Below are 16,108 nucleotides of genomic sequence, written 5' to 3' on the forward strand. Positions count from 1 at the left end.
AGTGAGTGAGTGAGTGAGCACATGTGTGCATGATTTGCAGGCTGGATGGTTTTCTGCCACACTGGCTCCTACATAAGCATAGTCCTCTAGTCAGGAAGCTATCAAAATATTTTGCCAAGCAATTGTCCCTCAGTTCCGAATCCATCGGCGCCCTGGCATCTGCATCCGTTCTCACTATTCCAAGAAAACACAACATTATATACAACTCACAATGTGCTCCAGTAAACATCTTTTCTCAAACTGCAGCCACCCTTTCACAGTGTCCTTGGTGCAAAGCATTCTCTTTCTTTTTTAGTCCACAGTGAAAAATTAAAGAAAATAAAAGGCACTGTCTTTACACTTGTTTGCTGCATAAGCTGCTGGCAGATACTACAGGTGAGACGCTGATGTAGCAAAGTGTTCCACAATGATATGTCCATCTCCTGTTCAGTACATCCTATCCTAACAACCTGCCTCCCCCACTGTGCTGAGAAGCAATGAAAGCCAGAGATGCTGGCAGCCTGTATCTGAGCTCTAAAGACCTGTGTGCGAAAAAAGCCATCTATGAACTAGAAGATGCATCTGTACAAATGCAGCAGATGCATGTGTTCCTGCATGCAAAAATAACCTGGCAGAAACATGAAAGTCATAGCGCATCTAAGTTTCAAAGTAAAAGTGTCAAAGGGCATGGTGAAGTTGGTGGTTTGCCGATGTGGACATCCATGGATGAAGAGGGAGTAGGATGGTGGCAATGGAGCATGGAGGGACATTGTGAGGCAATTGCCCCAATGGCTGAGACAAGCATTTGGCAAAGTGCAGCTGCCTGGCTTATAAGTCAGGTGTTTGTGCTATTTAGTTTCTTGGGAAAGGAGAGAATTGGAAGTCCAGTTGGGGCTTCTAGTGAGATGCAAAAGCTTGGAAATAAAATAGTCACTACTCAATGGGGCGATTCTAAAATCACCATTTAAGTTTATGGGTAACATTGAAAACTTTTCACTCAACGCTGAGATTCTTAATTTTCCATTTTCTCCATACTTCTTGACTTTTCACAACGTTGCTCACAGCACACCAGGGAGGGGAAATGTTCCCTTTTTCCTTATCTGGCTTCAGAATTTATGACCTTCAACCAATGGTAAAGCACAGAAAGGTCTCCTCTAATGCCATAATTATTCATCCAACTTCTTCTGAATGTTACTAATAAAATTGGCCAAGACCACACTTTCATACTTCTCAGATCACAATATCTGATTGAGTTTAAAAAATATTTCCTCAGTTTCTCTCTAGTCTTTTCTTGCCAGTCACCTTAAATCCAAGTCCTCTGGTTTCTTCTGTCAACTCTGGAAAAAACATCTTGCTTGATTGCCACTATATCCACAAACATCCACCCCCTCCACCGCCAACGCTCGGTAGCAATGAGTACCACTGTGAGATGCACAGCAGAAATTCACCAAGGCTTCTGTCAAAGTATCTTTCAAACCTACTACCACTACAATCTAGAAGGATAGGGACAGCAGATACATAGGAACACTGCTGACTTCAAGTTCCCTTCAAAGCCATCCTGACTTAGAAATACATCGATGTTTCTTCAGCGTAACTGGGTCAAAGTTCTGGATCTCCCTCCATAATGGCATTGTGGGTCTACCCAGAACGCATGGACTGCAGCATTTCAAGGCGGCAAAGCATCAACACAGTATCAAGGATAGCTAGGGATGGTCCCATCAAGCGAAACTCTCATCTCATAACTGAATAAAAAAATTGCCCAGATGTGCCCTGTCCACAAAGAGTAGGGCAAATCCAACATAGCCATTTACCGCCCCATCAGCTTACTATCAATCATCAGCAAATTTATGGAAGGAGTCATCACTAGTGCTATCAAGCACCACTTTTGAAGAAATAACCTGCTCACTGACAGTCAATTTGGGTTCTATCAGGACCGCTTGGCTTCTGAACCCATTACAGCTTCTGTCCAAACATGGATAAAACTACTCATTTTCAGAAAAAGGGAGGGCAACTAGCCATGACATTCAGGCAACATTTGACAAAGTGTGGCAGCAAGGAACCTGATCCTAATCAGAAACCATTGGCAGAGGGAAAATTCCTGTCTCGCTGACAGGAATTGGACTATGATACAAATATTTGAGATCCTTAGGATAGTGAATCAGAAGATAGAAAAGGCATGCAAGAAAGATACTTTTACAATAAATATGGGGACTTCTCAATATGCAGGTGGACAGGGTAAATCAGATGAAATCACAGTGACAGCCTTTGACATCAAGGCTGCATTTGACACAGTGTGGCATCAGTAGCCCTAGCAAAACTGGAATCAATGGAAGATAGAGGGATGGTTGTGGTTGTTGGAGGTTCGATCATCTGATCTCCAGAACACCTCTGCAGGAGTTCCTCAGGGTAGTGTCCTAGGTCCAACCATCTTCTGCTGCTTCAACAATGACCCATCCACCATAACGTCAGAAGTAGGGATGCCCCACCAGTATTTGCACAATATTCAGCACCATTCATGACTCCTCAGATACTGAAGCAATACATGTTTGAATACAAGATCTGAACAATACCCAGCCTTGAGTTGACAAACAGCAAGTAACATTTGTGCCACACAAATGACAGGCAATGGCCATCTTCAATAAGAGCCAATCTCACTACTGCCCCATGACAGTTAATGGTATACCATCAACATTTTTGGAGTTACCATTGACCAGAAACTCAACAGGACTCACCACATAGTTGAGTGTGTGGTGCTCGAAAAGCACAGCAGATCAGGCAGCAACCGAGGAGCAACAGAATCGACATTTTGGGCATAAGCCCTTCATCAGGAATGAGGCTTGTGGGCTGGGAGGGCTGAGAGATAAATGGGACAGGGTTGGGACTGAGGGGAAGGTAGCTGGGATTGTAATAGGTACCCGCACATCTCCCCTTGAACCCCATCCCTCCAATCGCAACAACGACAGAACCCCCAGCCCCACCAACCTCCAGATATGTTGTATCAGCCTCCGCCTCAACCACCACCTACAAACAGACTCCACACCGAGAGATATATTTCTCTCACCACCCTTACCTGTGTTTGAGAGAACACCATTTCCTACGCAACTCTCTTGTCAGATCCACGCCACCCCCCAAGCCCACTCCCGCACATTCCCTGCCAAAAGAAGTGCAAAATCTGAGTCCACACTTCTCCCCTCACCTCCGTTCAATGCCCCAAAGGATCCTTCCATATCTGACAAAAATTTGCCTATACTTCCACCTCCGTTCAATGCCCCAAAGGATCCTTCCATATCTGACAAAAATTTGCCTATACTTCCACACACGTCATCTACTGTATCCATTGCACCCGACGTGGTCTCCTCTACATCAGGGAGGCAGGATGCCAACTTGTAGATCATTTCAGAGAACATCTCTGGGAGACACCCGCACCATCCAACCCCATTGCTCTATGGCTGATCAAATTAACTCCCCCTCCCACTCCACCAAGGACATGTAGATCCTGGACCTCCTCCATCGCCAATCCCTAACCACCTGATGCCTGGAGGAAGAATGCCTCAACTTCCGCCTTGGGATCCTGCAACCATATGGGATCAATGTGGATTTCACCAGTTTCCTTATTTCCCCTCCCCTTACATTATCCCAATCGCAAGCCTCCAATGCGGCACCGGCCTCTTGACCTATCTATCTTTCTTCCCACCTATCCCCTCCCACCTATCCTCTTTTCCCCCCCGCACCTATCACATTCCCAGCTACCTACCCTCCAGCCCCACCCCCTCCCATTTATCTCTTAGCCTCCCTGGCCCACAAACCTCATTCCTGATGAAGGGCTCATGCCCAAAACGTTGATTCTCCTCCTCCTCCTCGGATGCTGCCTGACCTGTTGTGCTTATCCAGCACCACACTCTCGAGTCTGATCTACAGCATGTGCAGTCCTCACCTTCTCCTACTGGACTCACCACGTAAACACAATAGCTACAAGAGCAGGTCTGAGGCTAGGAATACTGCAGCGAGTAACTCACCTCCTGTCCATCATCGATATGGCACAAGTCAGGAGGGTAATGAAATACTCCTCACTTGCCTGGATGGGTGCAGCACCAACAATACTCAAGAAGCTTGACACTATCCGGGACAAAGCATCCCACTTGATTGGCACTACATCCACAAACATCCACCCTCTCCACCACCAATGCTCAGTAGCAACAGTGTGTACTATCTACAAGATGCACTAAAGAAATTCACCAAAGATCCTTAGACAGCACCTTCCAAATGCATGACGATCTCCATGTAGAAGGACAAGGATAGCAGATGCATGAGAACATCACCACCTGCAAGTTCCCCTCCAAGTCACTCACTAGCCTGATTTGGGAAACATATTCACTGAGTCTTCGCTGTTGCTAGGTCACAATACTGGAATTCCCACCTTAACAGTATTGCGGGTCAACCTACAAGGGCAACCAGGAACAGGCAATAAATGCTAGCCAGCCAGTGACGTTCACATCCCAAGAAGGAATGAAAAAAAATAGGGTTGAGAAACATATTAGCCATGATAAAATCGCAGAACAGTCTCTGGTCTGAATGGTCTAGCTCTGCTCCAATATCTTATGGTCACAGTCCAAAAGCTCTATAACTGCTCCATTAATGAGCTCGCCCTTTAAAAGATAGAGATATTTATTAATTGTTGTACAATGTCAGCATGATTTGCAACCCTCTCAGTTACTGAAACAATCTGAATCCAAATGCAGCAAGACCTGGATGACATCCTGGCTTGAAATAGTAGCAAGTAACATTCGTGGGAGGGTTTAAGCCTAAACGTTGACTCTCCTCCCCCTTCCTCAGATGCTGCCTGACCTGTTGTGCTTTTCCTTCGCCACACGTTTTGACTCTGATCTTCAGCATCTGCAGTCCTCACTTTTTCCCAGTTGTTAAGACCCAGGTAATGACCATTTACAACAATAATAAATTGAATCATCACCCCTTGATATTCAAAGACAATACTTTCACTGAATTCCAACTATCAATATCCAGAGAGTGAACTGCAGTTATAACAGCAAGTCAGAGTTCAGGAATTCTGATGAAGTAAACACACCTCCTGACTTCTCAAAGCCTGCATACCATTTACAAGATACAAGTCAGGAGTGCAATGGAATATTATTTGCTTGGATGGATGCAATCCAAAATCATTCAAGCAGCTTAACACCATCCAAGACAAATTCATCTATTTCATGGTCAAACCATGTAGCACCATCAACATTCACCCCCCTCCATCATTAACCCCATGGCCCTATGACAGCGGTGTGCACTGAGATCACATTGCAACAACTTACCAAGGCTTCTTAGAAAGCACTTTCCAAACTTGCGATTTCTATCACTCCAAAGGGGAAATGTAGCAGATACATTAGAACATCACCACCTGCAACTTCCCTATTAAGTTCCCTATCAATATTACTCAAGATTTTTAACATTTCTACCAAAGTTCCTTTTCACATTCTCCACTGAAAGGAGAACAGCGCCAATGTCTCCATTCTCTCCAATAATTGAAATCCCTCAACTACATGACCATACCAACAAATCAATTTTGCACTTTTTTTTTTAAAAGGACTTAACATCCTTCGAAACAGTTTCTTGCATAATACTGTGGTCTAATCAGTATTTTATAATGGGTTAGTACAATGTCCTTGCTTTTAAACTCCATTGCTCTATCAAAACTACAATTTGCTCTTAACAGCCAATGATTTGTCACTGCACTTCCTATAAAATTGTGTTGCCTCACCTCAATTCTTTGTACCAAAATTTATAATTTCCTACTTCTCTACCATGGCCTATTCCAGTAGACCATGTCATCCTGAATCTGCTTTGATCTGCTTCATTGTCTACCACTATTTGACCCTTATATTAAATTTGAAATAGGCTCCATTTGCTCAAGTTAGGTCATTTAAATCAAAAACAGCACTGACCCTCAGTCAACTCATAGGAGTAAATGAATTAAGAGAATTTGCCCCTCTTGCTTGTTCCACCATTTAATAGGGTCATGGCTAATCTTATTGTGATCTCAACTCAACATATCCACCTACCTTTGACTCCCTGGTCAATGAAGAGTGTGTCTACCTCTGTTTTAAAGTATTCAATGACTCCACCTCTACCATCATTCTTTGGGGTACAGAGTTCCACAGACCCATGCCCCTCTGACAGAAAAATATTGTTCTCATCTTCAGAGAACATTTATTTTCAAACTGAGTCCCTGCTATAGTCTTCCCCACAAAGAGAAACATCCTTTCAGCGTCCAGCCCATCAAGTCCCCTCAGCATCTTGTATGTTTCACTGATAGCAACTCATTTCCCCCTCCTTCTTAATATTAGTTGAATCTTCTCTGAACCAGTTCTAATGTATTTATATGCTTTCTTAATTAATTACAAGCCTATACATAGTACTCCAGATGCAGCCTCACCAAGCTCGACAACTTGAGTGAAACACCATTACTTTCATATCCCATTCTCCTTGCAATAAACAACAACATTCCACTTGCCTTCCTAATCACTTTCTGAACCTTTACTTTGACTTTCTGTGCTTGGTTTACCAAGATACCCAGATTCCTGTGTCCTGAAGTTCTGTAATTTCTCAATTTAAGTTATACAAAGCCTTTCTATAAAAATGAATACCTTCACATTTACTCACATCTGAGACTATCTGCCAAATGTTTACCCACTCACATTGCCTGTCGATACTTCTTGTATCATAAAGTCATAGAGATGTACAGCACGGAAACAGACCCTTCGATCCAAGTAGTCCATGCCGACCAGTTATCCCAACCGAATCTAGTCCCACCTGCCAGCATCTGGCCCATTTCCCTCCAAACCCTTCCTATTCATGTACCCATCCAGATGCCTTTTAAATGTTGAAATTGTACCAGTCCACTACTTCCTCTGGCAGTTCATTCCATACATGTACCACCCTCAGAGAAAAATTTGCCCCTTAGGTCTCTTATATTTTTCCCCCCCCTCACCCTAAACCTATGCCCTCTAGCTCTGGACTCCACCACCCTAGGGAAAAGACTTTGTCTATTTATCCTACCCAAGCCCCTCATGATTTTATAAACCTCTATAAGGTCACCCCTCAGCCTCCCATGCTCCAGGGAAAACAGCCCCAGCCTATTCAACCTCTCCCTATAACTCAAATCCTCCAACCCTGGCAAAATCTTTGTAAATATTTTCTGAACCCTTTCAAGTTTCACAACAGCTTTCCGATAGGAAGGAGAGCAGAATTGCACGCAATACTCCAAAAGTGGCCTAACCAATGTCCTGTACAGCCGCAACATGACCTCCCAACTCCTGTACTCAATACTCTGACCAATAAAGGAAAGCATAACAAACGCCTTCTTCACTATCCTATCTACCTGCGATTCCACTTTCAAGGAGCTATGAACCTGCATTCCAAGGTCTCTTTGTTGTACTAATGTCCTTTTCATAACCGAGTTTCCTGCCAATTCTTGTATCATCAAGGAAATTAGAAATCATATATTTGGTCTCTACATCCAAGTCATCTATATATATTATAAATAATTGAGATCCCATCACTGATGCCCATGGTACACCACTCATTGCATCCTGCCAACCTAAAAGTTTCTCATTTATGTCCATTCTCTGCTTCTTATTGGCCAACCAATCCTCCATCTAGGGCAAAAGGATGCCCATTCTTATAAAAGGAGCTTTTGTTTTGCTTTGTAACCTTTGACGGGCACCTTTATAAATAGCTTCACGAGTACAGTGGGGTATATCCACTGACTTCTCTACTTCTCTTTCACAAAATCATTTTCACTCTGCTTGTGTATAATAAGAATTTCAAAGTGCCTTGCCATATAACATCCTTAATAGATTCAAACATTTTTCCTTTGATAGATATTTGGTTACCTGGCCTGTAGCTTCCTGTTTTCTGTCTCACTGCAATTTTAAAAAGTGGAGTTACATGAGCTATTTTTCAGTCTGATGGGAAATTTACAGTATCTAGTGAATTCTGGAAAATTAAAAGTATTACATCTCCACTCTCAGCAGCCACTTCACCCTCGGATGAATTCTATCAGGACCAGGGAACCCGTGAAATTTTGTAAGAGTTTTCTTAATACCCTTTCCCCAATAATTGTACTGTAATTAAGTTGCTCAATCCCTTTCACATTCTGATTCAGAACTAGATTAGATTACATTACAGTGTGGAAACAGGCCCTTCGGCCCAACAAGTCCACACCGACCCCAAAATTATTTTGGGGATACTATATTGAAGACAGACAAAAATCATGTATCATTTCCATTTTTCCATTATTAATACCCCAGTCCCTCTCCCTGTCCAGAGAGCCAATATTCCCCTTACTTCCTCTTGCTTTTCAAATGCTTGAACAAACTTTTAAGTTCCGTTTTTATATTTCTAACTTGCTTGATATTACATTGTAATTTCTCTCTCCTTATTTCTTTTTGGTCTGCTACTCATCTTTTCATTTCAATTTAATAATATCCTCAGCTTCCTTAGTTGGCACTGATGGTACACCCTTCCCTTAGAGTCTTTCTTTCTCACTAGGGAACTCCACTGCAGAGTCCTTCTAATCTGAAAAACAACCATAAATTATTACTCTTTGCGTTCTGTACTTGTCAATTTTGTTTCCATATCACTTTTTCCTTTAATCATTCCACATTTTACTAGCAAGTACTATACATGTTATTTTGTCAAACACTTTTGAAAACTATACACAAGGGCAGCACGGTGGCTCAGTAGTTAGCAGCACCAGGGACCCGAGTTCAATTCCCACCTTGGGCAACTGCCTGTGTGGAGTTTGCACATTCTCCACGTGTCTGAGTGGGTTTCCTCCAGGTGCTCCGGTCTGCTCCCACAGTCCAAAAGATGCGCAGGTTAGGTAAATTGGCCATGCTAAACTGCCCGTAGTGTTCAGTGTAGGGGAATGGGTCTGGGTGGGTTGCTCTTCGGAGGGTCGGTGTGGACGTGTTGGACCAAATTGCCTGTTTCCACACTGTAGGGAATCTAATCTAATCTACAAGTACTCCATCCTCACCAAATTAAACATGCTTATAAACGAGTCATGTGGGGCTCCTGTGGCATAATGGCGGTGTCCTTACCTCTGAGCAAAGATAGAAGTTCAAATCCCATCTGACCCAGAGGTGTATAATAACATCTGTGAACAAGCTGATCAGAAAATATCTATAAATGAATTGTGGACACCTAAGGCGTAATCCAATATCAGCGAATGGCATACCTTCCTTGTATCAGATAGCTAACTAAAACATTGAAATGAATCAGATTTTTTAAAGTTTTGAACCCTTTTGAAATGCTCCATGGGAGCTCATGGGATGACAGAGATATTAAATTGGCAACAAAACAGAAAGCCCAGAAATATGATATGCATCCTTAACTATACACATTAGTTCCCACATCAGAAAATTAAACTTATGAAAAAAGGAAACATATAAAGCACAGAGACATTCATAGTACCAAGTTTAACCAAGGTAGGATGGCCACATAATTGATTACTGGACTACCCAAGTAGGTATTCTATGTTGAACAAAAGCTTGATCCTCATATGGTGGTTTGTTCAAAAGATACAAGGATACTGTACAATAAGAACCTAAGAAATATGAGGAGTAGGCAATTTGGTCCCTTGAATCTGTCCCAATATTCAAGATGATAATTGCTGCTGGTAGTTTTAACTTCACTTTATTGACAGTCTCCATTATCCTGAACTCACCAAAATTTGTCTCCAATTTAAATATATTCTATTGAGCCAGCCTCTATGTTCCTGGGTAGAGAATTCCAAAAATTGATCACACTCATCAGAAATCCCTCGCCTATGTCTTAAATGGGAGGGCACTCATTTTAGATTTATTCTGGATTTTCCCATGAAGGGAAACATCCACCCAACATCTACTTTCTTAAGCCCCCTCTGAATCTTATAAGATCACCTATCATTTCTTCATACCTCCAAAGATTATATACCCAATTTAAGGCAAAACCCATTCATACCATGAATCAACTTAGTGAATCTTCTGTATGGCTTCAAATTCAAAGATATCCTTCCTTAAATAAAGAAAAGGAGACAGAAAAAATGCATACGGTATGGTCTCAACAATGCCATACACAATTGTATCAAAATATCCCTACTTTTATATTCCACTCCCTTGCCACAAAGGTCAACAGTCCATTTATCTTCCTCACCATTCTTGGTGTACATACATGCTAAAGTTTTGTGAACTGTTTTGAAGAAAAATCATACTGAACTCTAAACGTGAACTCTGCTTCTCGAGAGCTGAAACCAGACCTGCTACTTTTCTCCGGCATTTTCTCCTTTTTATTTCGGATTTTCAGCATCCGCAGTACTCTCCTTATTATGAGTTGTGACACTTACTGAATAACTCCAGCAAATATATTACACTACATCTTCAGATTCCCTTCTGCCCATCCTGCATATTAAGTACTCAAAGAATTCTAATTTTTCAAACAATTTCTTTCTCCTGAATCCATGTTGATTCAACCTTGATTATATTTTAGTTTTATAAATTTCTTGCTGTGACTTCTTTAATGATGAATTTTCACATTTTTCCAACAGACGTAAGGCTAACTGGCATATAGTTTCTTGCTTTGTACTTTCCTCTTGAAGGAGTTATTATAATTGCAGGAGATTTTCAAGAATACAACCAACACATCTACTTCTTTTAAGATCATAGAGTTCAGGCCATCAGATCTAGGGGACTCATCAGCCAAGTCCAGTATGACATTTTCTATGATTGACAGAAAATTATTGACTTGCCTGGATGGTGCAACTGCAATCACACTCAAACAACTCAACATTATCCAGGACAAAGCAGTCTGATTGGCAATTTAACCAGATTTACGTTTCTACTGACTTCAGCAGCAGTACACTATTACTGCAGTATCTACTATGCAGAGGATACACAGCAACAAGTTACCACAGCTTCTTTGCCAGCATCTTCAAACTTCCATCACAGGAAAGGACAAGGTGCACCACTCCGAGTTTTGTTCCAAGATACAACATCCTTAATGAAATGATATTCACCTCTGTGAATGATCCTGACATATTTTACAAAGTTTATGAATGTATAGAAATGATTGTTGCTAATTGTTGACTCTCAACTATAAATCAACTATAGACAAAATGCTGTGAGAAACAAAATTAAACAGTGCATTTTGTATGGAGAGAAAGCTTAGAAACAAGACAAGTTCATATTTGAGGTCCATCAGCAATCGGTTATGATCTTAAGAATGTCCATATCGGAAATAATCAAGCAAGAACTAGAAGGCATAAGTTGAAGGTGGGAAGGGGAAGTTTTAAAAATGGATTTCATACATTGTATGGAACAGTAAAGGAAGTAGTGAAAGCTGGTTCAATTACAACATTAAAAAGGCATCTGGATGGGTACACGAATAGGAAGGGTTTAAGAGGGATATGGGCGAAATATTGGCAAACGGGACTAGATTTATTTTGGATAAATGGTCGGCATAGACGACTTAGACCGAGGGGACGTTTCCGTTGTGTACAAGTCTCTACGATTCTAAAAAGCCCGACCTTCTGCCAATCCAACCCGTTTTCTCACCGTCACTCAGTTCTGGCTCCCTCTTTGTAACCAGCTGCTGATTAAAAAGCTGTCAATGAACCAAACCGGTGACATCTACCACCAACAGGATCAATACCCCTCACAGTTACACATCAGCCAGAGAATGCCCCCGATCAGTGATTTACACAGCGTTAATCAGCAGAGCACAAGACGTGCTGATGGCCAGCCACACTGGGTACTAACCGGTCACGGGAAGATGACACCACCTTGACCGCAAGGAGCCCTGAGAACAACCGCTCCTACACCTCCGGCTCTCGATCCTGACAACACGTCCCCCTTCAGCCGGATCCGGCTCCCCAGCACGTGCGTCATTTCCTTTCTTGACGTCAACGACAGGAAGTACAGCTCAGCATGCACTTGCAAGTTGACGTCACTACCGGTCTAGGAGGTCAGGGGTTGAGATGACGTTTGCCTCGAATGTTAAGAGGGATTTGAAGGTGCTGATAGGGATGAAGGTGATGCTAAGGCCCATCTGCGCTCACCCTTCTGCCGCAAGGACAGATATCATAGTGTTGGGCAAGCCGCTGGCTAGAAATTACTTCACAGAATATCACTGACTACAGTCAGCATTTGTTGCCATCCTTAAATGGATAAGATGGAGCTTTCGAAGTAGCCCATACCCGTTTGTATTTGGTTCTCCCATAACATGCAATGATTCAGGGTGAGCTCCTAGGCTTTGGAGTCGATATCCAAATTTCTAAGTGAAGCCTGTGTGTCATTGTATCTCATGATGTCACCACCAGGAGTAACAGGCTAAAGCTTACATAGAATAATCATGTTGGGAAGCAAGTAACAGACATTCTAGCTACATGATAAGCTCAACTTACTTGCCACAATGTCAGTGCGGTGGCAATGTTTGGTATGTCACCTCAAGAAAGTCACTTGGTCCTGCTATCTGATCTGCAGAGGCTTCTGAAGACAGTTCAAGTGCAGGTGTAGGGAGTGACTATAACATACGTTAGGCCTCATGACATAATTGTCACCTGAACATCAATATCCTGGTAACTATTAACAAGAAACCAATAGGAATGACCACATAAGTGGTCAGAAGATTTGGGTGAGGGGTGCAGATGGTATTAGTGAAATAACAAAATGCAGGAAATACTAAACAGTTCAGGCATCTGTGGAGAGAAAATGGAGCTTCAGAACAGAAAGTGATACACTTCAGCTTTTCTCAAAGCATGTTCACCAAAAGTCAGGGGATGATGGAATATTCTTTACTTGCCTGGATGATGCAACTGCAATCACACTCAAACAACTCAACATTATCCAGGACAAAGCAGTCTGATTGGCAATTTAACTAGGTTTAAGTCTCTACTGACTTCAGCAGTACACTATTACTGCAGTATCTACTACCCAGAGAATACACAGCAACAAATCACCACAATTTCTTTCCAGCATCTTCAAAATCCAGTTTCCATCACAGGAAAGGACAAGGTGCACAGGGAGCACCATTCTCTGAGTTTTGCTCCAAGATACAACATGCTTAATGATATAGAGTCATAGAGATGTACAGCACAGAAACAGACCCTTCGGTCCAACCTGTCAATGCCGACCAGATATCCCAACTCAATCTAGTCTCATCTGCCAACACCCGGCCCATATCCTTCCAAACCCTTCCTATTTATATACCCATCCAGATGCCTTTTAAATGTTGCAATTGTACTAGCCTCCACGACATCCTCTGGCAGCTCATTCCATACATGTACCACCCTCTGCATGAAAAAGTTGCCCCTTAGGTCTCTTCTATATTTTCCCCCTAAACCTATGCTCTCTAGTTCTGGACTCCCCTACCCCAGGGAAAAGACTGTCTATTTATCCTACCCAAGTTCCTCATGATTTTGTATACCTCTATAAGGTCATCCCTCAGCCTCCGATGCTCCAGGGAAAACAGCCCCAGCTGTTCAGCCTCTCCCTGTAGCTCAAATCCTCCAACCCTGGCAACATCCTTATAAGTATTTTCTGAACCATTTCAAGTTTCACAACATCTTTGCTATAGGAAGGAGACCAGAATTGCATGGAATATTCCAACAGTGGCCTAACCAATGTCCTGTACAGCTACAATATGACCTCCCAACTCCTGTACTCAACACTCTGACCAATAAAAAAAGCATACCGAATGCCTTCTTCATTATCCTATCTACCTGTGCAGCACTTCGTATTTATCAGAATTAAACTCCAAATGCCACTTCTCAGCCCATTGGTCCTCTGATCAAGATCCCATTGTAACCTGAGGTAATCGTCTTCACTGTCCACTAGACCAATTTTGGTGTCATCTGCAAACTTATTAACTATACCTCTTATGCTCACATCTAAATCATTTATATAAATGACAAAAAGAAGTGGACTTAGTTAGATCTAGCATAGATCTAGTTTTTCTAAATATAAAAAAAAATTGATGTAAATATGGAGCATTTACTCAGAAAATCTACATTTCCAATGGGAAGAATTACGTAAAGATATTCCAGATGAGCCCACACAATGAAGAATTCAGGCTCGATACCCTACACATACTCAGATATTTACCCCACCCTTTGTTAATTCCAGGTGTAGTTTGGTGATTGATAAAGGGAACTGTATATGGGAGGTCTAAAAAAGTCTCACAATCCCCAAATGGATTGAAAATGCCCACCCATGCTGTGCTCAACCTACTGCACCTCTGACAGTTCACAAGACCCCTGTACCTCTCTCAGTGCTCACACCAATTCACTACTTTCTGGCCCCCATCCAGCAATGTTCACATCTCATGCCATTGACATTCATATTGTTCCATACCTAACTATGCTCACAGTTTCACACCACTGACAATGTTTATTCCCATATTACCGCAATACCTACTGCAAGCAAATGTTAAGCAACCAAACAGCTTGGCAAAAAAACAAACCTAGCCTGCAAACGTGCCATAGACAATTATGAAAAAGATGAATTGCTGCATAGTGGTGATTCTTCAATTCGGCAATGGTAAGTTGTGTGTGTTTTTTAAGTCTGTTACTATTTTGTCTTACAATACTCTTGATTCATTTTTAGACATCTTTGCAGATATTTGTGAAAGGAATTATCAATCAGTATCATGCAATCTTGATCTGGGGTGGCATATTGACTCAGTGGGTTAGCACTGCTGCCTCACAGCACCAGGGACCTGGGTTTGATTCCAGCCTCAGGTGACTGTGTAGAGTTTGCACATTCTCCCTGTATCTGTGTGGGTTTCCTCCGCGTGCTCCAGTTTCCTCTGACAGTCCAGAGATATGCAGGTTAGGTGGATGGCTATACTTGTGTCTTACGTGGATTGCAATGGGAAATCTAGAGTTATGGGGCTAGGGTAGTGGAGTGGGTCTGGATGAGATGCTGTTCGGAGGGTTGGTGTGGACTTGATGGGCTAAATGGCCTGTTTCCAAATTGTAGGGAATCTATGATTCTATCCTGCATCTGACAATGCTTACACCCCCCCCCCCCATCACTTATGCTTCACAATTGCCCACAGCTTTGACAAAGTTCACCACTACTGCACCCTATAATGTTCACTCCTCACTTATAGAGTCAAAGAGTCATATAGATGTACAGCATGGAAACAAACCCTTCGGTCCAACCTGTCCATGCCGACCAGATATCCCAACCCAATCTAGTCCCACTTGCCAGCACCTTGCCCATATCACTTTAAACCCTTCCTATTCATATACCCATTCAAATGCCTCTTAAATGTTACAATTGTACCAGCCTCCACCACATCCTCTGGCAGCTCATTCCATACATGTACCACCCTCTGCGTGAAAAAGTTGCCCCTTAGGTCTCTTTTATATCTTTCCCCTCTCACCCTAAACCTATGCCCTCTAATTCTGCACTCTTAACCCTCCAAAGAAAGGCTCACCCCAATCTCAGCTGTCCCCACTTGCCTGCACTTCCACTAATGATCATCCTGACCATATACATAATTGCTCAGCCTGCTCACCTCCCCGAGGAATAATGCGACCCCCATACTCCAACAACTCTCAATTCTTCAACAATGCTTACCTCCTGACAATGTTCAACTCCTTAACAACAATTATAATTCTTAAATATCAAGAACAGTTGAATTAACATGGTCTTCGTCAAGAACAATTAGAGATAGACAATAAATATTGCACTTGCTAGCAACACATCCTATGAACCTTTGAAAGACAGTGTAGGATTCCTGCTGAGATACAATCTGCAAAGCTGCTCCAGAACTATCATAAATATATGAGTATTTTCTAATCAACCTGTTCATTTCTTGAGCAAGCTGATTGTTTTATGATGGTGTTTGTGACTAATTCTGCTGCTGTGCGTTGATTTCAGACAGGAGTGAACTTGATAGTTCAGAAGGAGGGCATTCAGCTTACAAACAAATGTGCACAACAATTCCCAGTTCAAAATTCGTGTCATAATGACCAGTCGGCGGGGTTGTTTGCAATATTTTCAAATCTATATACATATTGGTATGATGCCGTAAGTGTGAGAATCGCCTTTACATTTATGATATTAAAGCAAGG

General features: G+C 42.2%; 1 protein-coding gene across 1 annotated transcript in view; it reads right to left on the reverse strand.

Annotated features, from left to right (window-relative positions):
- Nucleotides 1-11,917, reverse strand: part of LOC122552902 (protein transport protein Sec23B) — a 71,448-nt gene extending 59,531 nt beyond the window's left edge. Inside the window, exon 1 of the mRNA XM_043696093.1 lies at nt 11,787-11,917. The gene's annotated coding sequence lies outside the window, so the exon portion shown is untranslated. The remainder of the gene's footprint in view (nt 1-11,786) is intronic.
- Between the last annotated feature and the right edge of the window lie 4,191 nt (nt 11,918-16,108).

Source organism: Chiloscyllium plagiosum, chromosome 9 (genome assembly GCF_004010195.1).
Source record: "Chiloscyllium plagiosum isolate BGI_BamShark_2017 chromosome 9, ASM401019v2, whole genome shotgun sequence".
Taxonomy (NCBI): Eukaryota; Metazoa; Chordata; class Chondrichthyes; order Orectolobiformes; family Hemiscylliidae; genus Chiloscyllium; species Chiloscyllium plagiosum.